This window comes from Ornithorhynchus anatinus, chromosome 9 (assembly GCF_004115215.2).
Source record: "Ornithorhynchus anatinus isolate Pmale09 chromosome 9, mOrnAna1.pri.v4, whole genome shotgun sequence".
In the NCBI taxonomy this organism is placed as follows: Eukaryota; Metazoa; Chordata; class Mammalia; order Monotremata; family Ornithorhynchidae; genus Ornithorhynchus; species Ornithorhynchus anatinus.
Genome location: NC_041736.1, coordinates 13,667,038 through 13,678,519, shown reverse-complemented (window position 1 = coordinate 13,678,519; position 11,482 = coordinate 13,667,038). Strand labels below are relative to the sequence as shown.

General features: G+C 40.3%; 1 non-coding gene across 1 annotated transcript; it reads right to left on the bottom strand.

Moving 5' to 3' along the window:
* Nucleotides 1–801: 801 nt before the first annotated feature.
* On the bottom strand, nt 802–939 carry LOC114814398. The gene has a single exon (XR_003762196.1). It is a non-coding gene; the product is annotated as a small nucleolar RNA SNORA7 (small nucleolar RNA).
* Between the last annotated feature and the right edge of the window lie 10,543 nt (nt 940–11,482).

The following is an 11,482-nucleotide window of genomic DNA, read 5'->3' as shown; positions in this document are numbered from 1 at the left end:
AATCCATCGTTACATCTACTTTGGCCAATTCAGGACTCCCCTATTTCGTACAGCAGCAGTTTTAGACAGATCTATTTATCGTTTTACATTCTGAATAAGACCACTGGCAATGGGATTAAAGATTTTTTTAAAAAATGAAAACACTCAGACACATTTACTAGAGCTTCAGAAAAGTAAAACCACTAAGCAAAAATGCCTTGTAAAATTAATGATAGCATTAAATACAAAAAAAGAATTAACTAGGAATGTTACTTAAAGCTACACAAAATCAAATTTTAATTATTTCAATGTTAAGAAAATTATAGGATACATTTAATTTAATTTATATTGTATACAAAGCAGGGAAGAAGCACATAGGATTAACAAATAATATTCACTAACAAGTCATCCCTTAGAGAAATGAGAAAGTATTTTAAAATAAGTCTTAAAGACTTGCATTTCATATTTGTTCCTCTTTATTTCAGGACAGTTCCTTGGTTTTTGCTAAGATATTCTAGAAACAACATGTAACTTGATTATATAACAGAACAAAAAGCAAGGAATGGACTTTTCATTTACTTTTAGCCCTGTCTCCACATCTCCGGTCATTTACATTTTTGTCTTGTCTTATGTCATAGCGGCTCCATGGACACATCTCTCCCAGAATGCCCCATCTTCATCTGCAATCGTTCAGGTAGTGTATCCATAGAGTTTTCTCGGGAAAAATACGGAAGAGGTTTACCACTGCCTCCTTCAGCGCAGTAAACTTGAGGCCCTGCCCTGGACTCCCATGTCCCTGCTACCTGGCAGAGAGGAGTTTTGACTTGTAGCGGATTAACTTCCACTAGCTAGCCACTGCCCAAGCTAGGAATGGAATGGATTTGCCTCTGATTGACTCTCCCACCCATAGTCAAGACTGGTAGAGTCCTGGAAACTCTCCAGGTGTGACCCTGAGAGGGGCTTTCCATTTTTAGAAACCTAGAAATGTAGTACAGTAGCAATAGTATCTATTAAGTGCTTACTGTGTACAAAGCACTGTTCTAAGAGTTGGCAAAAACCACATAGGTGAGCATTAGACAGTCCCTGTCCCTTGGGGGTGTGGGGTATGTATGCATGCTCTTTAATAAGCATAATCATTTATTTTTTATTAAGCCCAAAAGATCATGAGGTGAAAAATTGACGAGCTCTATGTGGCGATTTGGTTTCCTTGGATCGCTTTTCCTAAATGGTTTCAAGAAGCTCTCGCTTGGTTTGTGGTATCTTTCCTCAGGTTACCATTGGGTTTCTGTTCTTTTTCTTAAAATACTTCACATATTGAGGAGCAGCGTGACTTAGTGGATAGAGCATGGGCCTGGGAGTCAGAAGGATCTACGTTCTAATCCCTGTGCCTTGGGTAAATCACTTGACTTTTCTGTGTCTCAGTTACCTAATCTGTAAAGGATTTTGAGCTCTATGTGGGACGGGGACTATGTCCAACATGATTAGCTTGTGCTTACTTCAGCACTTAGTACGATGTCTTGCCCATTATAGGTGCTTAACAAATACCATTAAAAAAACACATATGTTTGTTTTTAAAAGCGGCAACTAATTTCAGAGTGTAAATTCTTCTCGTCTTTCTCTTCGCGGCTCCTGATTTTGAGGACCTGACTCCTTAGATGGCTTTTGACTGTTAAGGCAGATTTTGTCCTTCACCTCAGAGGATTTCCATCCAGTCTAAAAGAAATGTAATCAGAGCATTTTAAAAGTTGAATTTACTTCATCCATCCTGGAAAGGCCTGTTTACCATAAAATACATATGTTTTTATTAAAGGTGAAGCTGAGGTCCAGGGTAGAAAAAGGAGGAAGTCTCCTAGATTCTGTGGGATAGCCTGGCTCTCTCTCACTCTCTTGGTCTTGGCACTATAGACTGCTGATCTATAGTGTTGTGGTGTGGAAGAGTAAGCCAAGCTTGAGTGGTAGTACTAGTATTTATTAAGCCTATACACTGTGCAAAATATTGTTAGTGCTGAGGAAAAATACATAGATGATAATAGACAACAATAATATTAATAAATATAATCTTTGTTAAGCACTTACTATTTGCCAAGCACTGTTCTAAGCACTGGAGTAGTTACAAGGTAATCAGGTTGTCCCACATGGGGCTCACAGTCTTAATCCCCATTTTACAGATGAGGTAACTGAGGCACAGAGAGGTAAGTGACTTGCCCAAGGTCATACAGCAGACAAGTTGTTTTTGGTCCTCAAGGGTCTCAGAGTTTAAGAATGAGGGGTGTGAGGGGTGTGGCAGTCACATAAGTAACAATGAAACTATGAAAACACAAAAACAAAAAACAACATGAAGGATAAGGCTCAGAGTTCAGGTCTGGGGCAGCACTGTTTAGTACTGCGCCGTGTATCCTCAAGGAATAATTGTGGATAAGGTGACAGGAAACACTCTGTGGGGCACATTTGCATGGCAATTTGATCTATTTCACTCTGCCTGCTCCTTTCATTTCCCTAAATGAAATTTCCCTCCTCAGCCGAGAGCTTATGGGGACAAGGACTTTCGAGCTTAGCCAACTGAGGATTTTTGAACTGATTCAGAGGAAATTGAATTCTAATTCCCCACTCCCCCCAAAATATTATTTCAATCATCCATCTTTTGGGAAAGAGTCAGAAGCCAGGCTTTACTAGTTCCCCTCCCCTCAATTTCCAGGATTCTTCTGCTTCCCATGCACATAGCAGGCTCAGGTTTCGGTGTTGCCGGAGTTGTGTTTCGCCACACGGCCTACTGGAGTTTCTGACTGCTAAAGTGTTTCCTTCTGCCCCTCTCTCTGCTCACCACCACCAGTGAAATGAGCCATCTTGCAGAAGCGGACAAGGCAGAAACCCCAAGTGTTAGAGGGCTACTAGAATGGCAGGAAGGTTTGACTAGGTCTAGGATGGGCCTGTCAGTAGTGGTGAGACACCTGAGATCTATTTGTTCCTATTAGTCACGTGATACTAGTTTAAGTATTATTGTCACACATTAGACTGTAAGCTCGCTCCTTGAAGGCAAAGATCATGTTGTTATTATTATTATTATCACTTCATTTGATAAGAGCATACTGTGTGTTAAGCCCTAAGTGCTGGGGTAGACTCATTCATTCAATCGTACTTTCAGGCAGAACACTGTACTAAGCGCTTGGAATGTACAGTTCGGCAACAGACTCCAGTTAAGCAGGTTGGACAGAGTCCCTGTCGCACATGGAGCTCGCAGTATGTAGGAGGGAGAATAGGTATTGAATCCCTCAGTGCATCAGTGCTTAGTATAGTTCCTGGGACATAGTAAGTGCTTAATAAATGTCATAATAAAAAATACCATAATATTCTACAGAGGAGGAAACTGAAGCACAGAAAACTCAAGTGACTTGTCCAAGGTCACACAACAGGCAAGTGGGGAAGCCAGGGCTAGAATCTAGGATGTCTGACTCCCAGGCCTGTGCTTTTTCCACTAGACCATGCTGCTCGCTTCTGCCAACTCTACTGCTTTGTACTCTCCCAAGTGCTCAATATAGTGCTCTGCATGTAGAAAGTGCTCAATAAATATCATTGCTAGATTGATCTGTTGCTTGCTGCAGAGAGTTATTTCTTTTCCGTGTCCCCACCTTCCACACATTACAGATTGTTAGCTCAGAGATCTGTCTGACACCATACCCTTGTCACTTTGTCTCAGTCCTTAATACGGTGTATTATGCCAAAGAACAAACGTAATTACTAGTAATAACAATAATAATAATTGCCTGAAACGATTCTGCTTTTCACTTAGCCTATGCCGATCCAGGCAGTGACCCAAATCAATACCTGTTTTCCGTTTTATTGCCACTATTGGGTAGCTCTCCTATATGAGAATACAGGAACACATTTCTTTTCTCTGACTTCTATTTTTAACTTTGTGGAAACAAATTCCTCTAGGGATGGTGGAAAATCAACAAATCGCATTTTCCCAAAGGTAGCACTGTACATTTCCTTTTCTGATTTAATTCACGGATGTGAAATGAACATACGTAGTCAGATAACTCTCTAGTTACTACCCAGGTGCAGCTGCTGAATAGAATGATGTCGCAGGTAAAGCAACATTCTTGTTTGGAAAGAGTTTAATTAGTCTGCTTTTTTCAGGTGGTTAAACAGGCTTCTTTAGTGGTGACTTTTCTGTAGATCATTCCTTTTAAGATCCTCTTTCAACACAAATGTTAATGGTTTGTAGGTCTGCCCTTTCATAAGGCGACATTATACCAACAAAATTTAAGTTTCCTGTGAGATTGCAATGAATAATAAGTGAATCTTGCCAAAATATATGCTGTGAGTTGATTTGACATTTATGGGCAATTATTAGGAGCCAACACTGCGTACACTCTTATTTCTCATCTTTTCTCTACTGGTATTTTTAGTACCCATTTTCATAAAAATAGGAATGCTGAGCAGTCTAGTGAAGATTTTTTTCTTGATTTCTTATTACGAAAATAATCCTTTCAAAACAGTCCAAAGAACATCAAAATTACATTAAAATATCTTTATATACAATTTTACCTTAACCCTGATGTATTCTTTCATATTCTTCCATTACTGTTTCCTTTTTCTTTCTTCTAATGGTATTTCTTAAGTGCTTACTATGGACCAAGCACTGTTCTAAGCACTGGGGTAGATACCAGTTGATCAGGTTGGACAAAGTCCCTGTCCCACAGGGAGTTCACAATCTAAGTAGGAGGGATAAAAGGTATTGGATCCCCATTTTACAGATGAGGAAACTGAGAAACGGAGAAGTTAAGTGACTTGGTCAAGGTCACAGAGCAGACAAGAAACCAGTATTAGAACCCAAGTCCTCTAACACCCAGACCCATGGACAGAGCCATGCTGCTTCAACAGAATCATCTATTAACCGGGCTCAGATATATGCCTAAACAATTCCACATTTCCTCTCTTCCAAAAACTACTCATCTCAAGAACAAGTTTTAACTGAAATTCGGAGTTCTGATTCTAAAAGTATCATATCGTCTCTCTTTATACATTAAAGACTCTGCCTTTGAGTCACCCAATTCCTTGACTCATAACTTCCAAAAGTGTTTGGTTACTTGGCAGTTGAAAATCAGATTCTCTTATGTGTCTATTTTATATTATCACAATCTTTTCTCACTCATAGTTTATCGGCACTTCACCAGACCTTCATATTTACTTTTACCCTTAATTTTTCATTCTTTGCCAACCATAACACATCCTCTCTTTCCTGCCCAGATTTAAGTTATTCAAACTATAATGGTTTCTTTGGTTTACTCTACAGAAAACTGTTCCCACTGTAACCAGTAGTGTTGTATTGTTCTCTTCAAAGCGCTTAGTTCAGTGCTCTGAACACAGTAAGCACTCAATAAATAAACACGTTCCCTTCCCACAATTATCTTACAGTCTAGCTTACTGTATGCCAAGTACGGTACTAGGTCTTGGGGCAGATAAAAGATAATCAGGTCAGACATAGTCCCTGTCCCACATGGGACTCACCATCGAAAGGAAAGGGAGGACAGATATTGAACTCCCATTTTACAGTTGAAGGACTGAAGCGGGGGAGAAGTTAAGTGACTTGCTCAAGGTCATACAGTAGACAGGTGGCACAGGAGTATTAGAACCCAGGTCCCCTGACTCCCAGGCCTATGCTCTTTCCACTAGGCCAGTCTGCTTCCCATGGTAGCCACATTAGTGGCTACTGAAGGCCTCTCACCCTCGATAGCAATTTTCAGGATTCCCACTAAGACTGCCATTCAATCAATCAGTCGATCAATCGTATTTATTGAGAGTTTCCACCCTAAGTGGTTTCTCAGTAGAAATCTTCGCCACTGATGGCACTGCCGTGATGATCTTAGATCTATCCCAGTGGTCAGATAGTGTTTGGCTCATAGTAAGTGCTTAACAAATACCACAATAATTATTATTTTTATTATTACTATTATTAACCAATCATATTTATTGAGCACTTATTGTGTAGCAGGGCATTGTACTAAGCACTTGGGAGAATATAACACAACAATGTAACAAATGCATTCCCTGCTCACGACAAGCTTACAGTCCAGAGAGAGCTTGTAGTCTACCAATCAATCATATTTATTGAGTGTTTACTGTGTGCAGGGCACTGTAATAAGCGATTGGGAGAGTACAACACAACAATATAGCAGACACATTCCATGCTCTCAACAAGCTTACAGTCTACAGTCTATTATTATTATCAGGTATTTCCTACTGCTCACATTTTATCTCTTCCATACAGGGAGGTGTGCGAGGAACTTGGAGAGGAGTATGGAACAAATACAGAAAAAGTAAAAGACCGTCCTCAAGGAGCCTATTTTAAAAATACCTTGTCCGACTCTTTCTGCTCTTGTTCAAACAATTTCTAGGTCACCGTCACACTCGAATATCCTTTGAGGGCTACTGAAGTTGGATTCAGGAAACTCACAACTGTGTGTATCGCGATGTTATTGTGCTAGTCATGCAGGAATTACTGTAGCTGTTGACTCTGCTCTTGAGATACATATCTGAGTAGACCTGCAAATGATCATGGACCATTTCTCAGAGATGGGATATTGCTGTAGACAGATAATGATTCTGAAGAAAACCGAGTTTATCCACCATTCAACTGGGAAGCCCTGGACCAACTAAAAATTTCCTTCAATAACAATATAGATTAAACTAAAATTAGGACCTGGAACACAGGGTGTTTCTGAGTGCAGATGTGTATATAGATATATGCACACATGCCACCATATTGTGCAATACAGTTTCCATTTTTCTATTATGTATTATTTTCTGCTTTCCCTGAAGAAGATATAGAAAACTCCAGTGGGATTCCCCTATTGGTTGCAGCTCCTATTTAAACCCTGAAAGGCAAAGCAGTAGGGATGCCTTTAATCTCTTTGCAAGAGCTAAGACAGTCTGCTGATTTTGTGTAACGAGACAGGAACATCGAAGTTGAGAATATTTCTCATAAGATTATTTGCTCTGGATTCTATAGTAATATTGTGTAAAACCATTTAACATCAGAAATTGAAGAACAAATATAATCTGGTGCAGACTTTGAGCAGAGGCACCAGTAAATTTGTAGAACTAGAAATTCTTTTGATGGCAATTTTGGGTTGAAAAGATACTGAGTTTAGATGGGGTACATCTTTTCAATTCCAGGAGAGAAGGTAAATAGGAATTTCCATGGGAAGAATTCAATGTAGTAATGAGAATCAGCACCCACGTGGCGATACAGATGGAAAGTGTTTGGATTTTGACCTCCTCTTTCTGCTTTTTTAGTCATAGTTTTGTAGCAGTTGCAAGAGCAAAACAGCGTGATACTACAGATTTAGTTAACATGGAATACAGAATCAGGGAAGCCACCTGGTAACCTTCTTTGAAAACATCCATACAAACTGACCTAGATAATAGAGAATACCTGCTAATAAAAGAGAGAATGGATGGGACAAACCCATTTTAGGTAGGCATTTCTAAGATCTCATTTCTTTACATGATCTTTTTGATGGAATTCTAGACATAAAGCAATGACGTTCCCATAGTAAAACACACACATACACACACACACTTTAGGGCTGTACGTTTGATTCTTTGGTAAGGGAGGATTTAATTAAACAGGTCTCTCCAGTAGGGTGTGTGAGCGGATATGGGCAGACAGAAAGTCTTTCTTCATAAAAGCAAAAAAGAAACTTGAATATAGCATCCCTTCTATGTAGTATACACCCGGGGGGTCTATCAAAGGGGGAATGGAGGTGGGGAGGGAGAAGAGTCTTTTCCTTTTTTGTTTCCCCTGCTGGTTATTTGGAATAAAGCTGCCAGGATAGTCCAGGATATGCGAGACAATGAGAAGCTTTGTCAATGAAAAACAAGCTCTCACTTACTGCTACTGCTGCTATTGTGGAAAGGGTGATGAAGGCAAGTTGTCAGAATGATCATCTCATTATTTTCTTACCCGATCCAAGCAAGGCATTCTGTGGCCACATGTTGAGTATCAACAGAAATGAAATGAGATTTTGAGGCATAGGGACCTCTCTTATTGGCTATTACTGACCTCAGAGAAAACAGCCAGGTGCTACAAATATGAAGTACAACACAACAAGGGACAACCTTTTTGTGTATCCAACATGGCCGGTACTGTGGATTGCCAGTTGACCTTATCGGCAACACCCTCATTTATAGGTGAACTGCATCATCGGTGGTGACTTCTTTGAATACAGAGGGACAACTACTATATCACTGACCCTGATGCCTATCTACATTAGGCTTCCAGGCAAAGAAAGGTTGAAAAGAAAATTGGTAAGGAACAATGAGAAAGGACAGGCAGGGTTAAGGTGAAGCCATATGGTGGAAGAAACTGCCTGTAGGTGAAATGAAAGCTGCCAACCCAACAGCCTATGTTTCTGACAGTATTTTCTTATTGGTTTTTCCTATCTTCTTCTATACCTTTCCTGCTTAGATTTAACTTGATCCAAAGTTTGCACCATTTCCTAGCAACTGCAATTTTTCTCATCTGTACTACTACTGTCATTATTATGCCTTCTCTGCCTCCCCATTCCTTTCTGTTTGGTTTTCGAATATCAATATTAGCATTCCTCTAATCCAGGCCCTTTTTCTATTCACTACACAGTCTAGTGCATTAGTCTAGTGCCCGAGCGGCTATAGAAACCCATTTCACAGCATTGTGTAGTGAATAGAAAAAGGGCCTGGAATTCAGAAGATCATAGGTTCTTATCCAGGTCCACCACTTGTATCCTGTGTGAATGACCTTGAACAAGTCACTTCCCTTCTCTGTGCCTCAGTTACCTCATCTGTAAAATGGGGATTGAGACTGTGAGCCCCACATGGGAGAGGGGCTGTGTCCAATCTGATTTACTTGTATCCACCCCAATGCTAAGTACAGTGTCTGGCACATAATAAGAGCTTAAAAAACCCCACAGTTGTTATTATCATTAATGCCCTTGACTGGCTTGTCATGTTGTTGACTTTTAAGATGCCTTGAATCCAGGTTCCATTACATCCACGTGACAGTTGTGAACACAGGTCTGTCAGAGGTAGTGGATGAACCGGAGAAAAATTCATTTACCATAGACATTTTGAAACACTTAAGAACTCAGACACAGGAGACAACGGGTGAGACACAGCATCTGCAAAATCAGACCCAAATGCTAATATTCCACTCATTATACAAGCTTCAATGCAGAAACAGACTACTACCATAAACACAAAACAAATTTTCCTACTTACACAGAGTTCCAAAGCTTCTCAGCTTCTGTAGCTGGAATATGGGTTCTTAAATTCACCATGGGGGTTTGAGGCACCTAGCTGCTAGAGCATAACTCCAAGGACAGCAGGAGGAAAAAGGAAAATGCCCGAGAGTCCTCTCTTTCTGAATTTAAAAGCTCTGCCTACCGTGTTGACTGGGTCTCATTCCCGAGGGATTCAGGGAAATGTAGGTCTCTGACCTCTGGGAAATGTAGTTGCCAGACAACAGCTGCTGTAGGAATACGTTTTCTGCTTCCTCTGAAATCTCTTTGATCAGTTCCACCACCAGGCTTTGTCAGCACATTTATTACTGCAAAATGCTCGGTGTCAGATTCCTGGAGAACGTAAATTCCTGCAAAATACTTGTGGTAATATCACAGTAATTCTATTGAAACCAGATACCCAACTATAAGAGAAGCAGGGTGGTATAGTGGATAGAACACAGACCTGGAAGTCAGAAGGGCCTGACTTCTAATGCAGGCTCCCCCATTTGTCTTTATGACTTTGGGCAAGTCACTTCACTTCTCTGTACCTCAGTTACCTCACCTAGGAGATAGTGAGCACTTAACAAATACACTTAAAAAAAAACTACAAGTACAGTATCAACGTGAGCAAGTCTAGGTACTGAAACACTGCCTGTCAGGATGCTATCAAGACTGTAGGTGTGATGAGGAGACACCATCAACCTGGTCTAACAAAAACAAATCAGAGATAAAAAATCTTTCATCAAAGCAAAATATGTATTCCTGATATCTTGCAATATCTTGCAGCCTTTTAAAAATGGTATTAGTTAAGCATCTACTATGCACTAGACACTGTACACTGGGATAGATATAAGATGCAGCGTGGCTCAGTGGAAAGAGCCTGGGCTTGGGAGTCAGAGGTCATGGGTTCAAATGCTAGCTCTGCCACTTGTCAGCTGTGTGACTGTGGGCAAGTCACTTCACTTCTCTGTGCCTCAGTTCCCTCATCTGTAAAATGGGGATTAAGCCTGTGAGCCTCACGTGGAACAACCTGATTACCCTATATCTACCCCAGCGCTTAGAACAGTGCTCTGCACATAGTAAGCGCTTAACAAATATCAACATTATTATAATCAAGTAATACACAGTCTTTGTCCCACATGGAGCTCACAGTCTTTATCTCATTTTGCAGATGAGGGAACTGAGACATGGAGAAGTTAAGTGACTTGCCCAAGTTCAGAGAGCAGATAAGTGGTGGAGCCAGGATTATAAACCAGGACCTCTGATTCCTAGATCCGTGTTTTTTCCACTAGGTGATGTTGCTTCCCCTGATGTTCTCGTTATGCAAATGAAAATTAAGGCTATGAAACCTGCAATGTGACTTGAGATCATTAGCTATATAATAATGATAATAACAATGAAAATAATGATAGAGGTATTTGTCAAGTACTTACTATGTGCTGAGCACAGTGATAGATAAAATACTATCATACTATGTGACACAGTCCCTATCCTATGTGGAGCTCAAGATTGTAAGGTCATTGAGGGTAAGGATCTTATCTACCAATTTAATTGTTTGTTTTCTTTTTAATGCTATTTGTTAAGTGCTTGCTATGTATCAGGCACTGTTTTATGTGCTGGTGTAGATACAAGTTAATCACGTCAGATACGGTCCCTGTCCCACATGGAGTTCATGGTCTACATAGGAGGGAGAACAGGTATTGAATCCCCATTTTGCAGTTGAGGAATCTGAGGCTCAGAGAAGTGAAGTCACTTGCCAGGATTAGAACCCAGGTCCTCTGGCTTTCAGTTCTTGGCCTTATCCACTAGGTATGTGCTTGAATTGCATTCATTCATTCAGTCAGTCAGTCAATTGTATTTATTGAGCGCTACTGTGTGCAGAGGACTGTACTCTCCCAAGTGTTTAGTACACACTAAGCACTCAATAAACACTACTGACTGGGAAAATAGGTATTTTACCCCAGTTTTACTGGTGAGGAAACTTTGGCACAGAGCAGCTAAGTGACTTGTTCAGGATTACACACATTATGTGAAATGAATAAAAATACAGGCAAGTGGCAGACCCTGGATTAGAACTCAGTTCTCCTATATTTTGTAATCCTTTAAAATTATTTTGAAGAGATTGTCAGATATGAAGAGAGAGTGTGTTCTGGAAAGGGAAACTCAGTAGCAAGAGTATCAACCCTGACATGCTCTCAGAGTGACATCTAGTGAACAGTTCCAAACACAGACTCACTGCC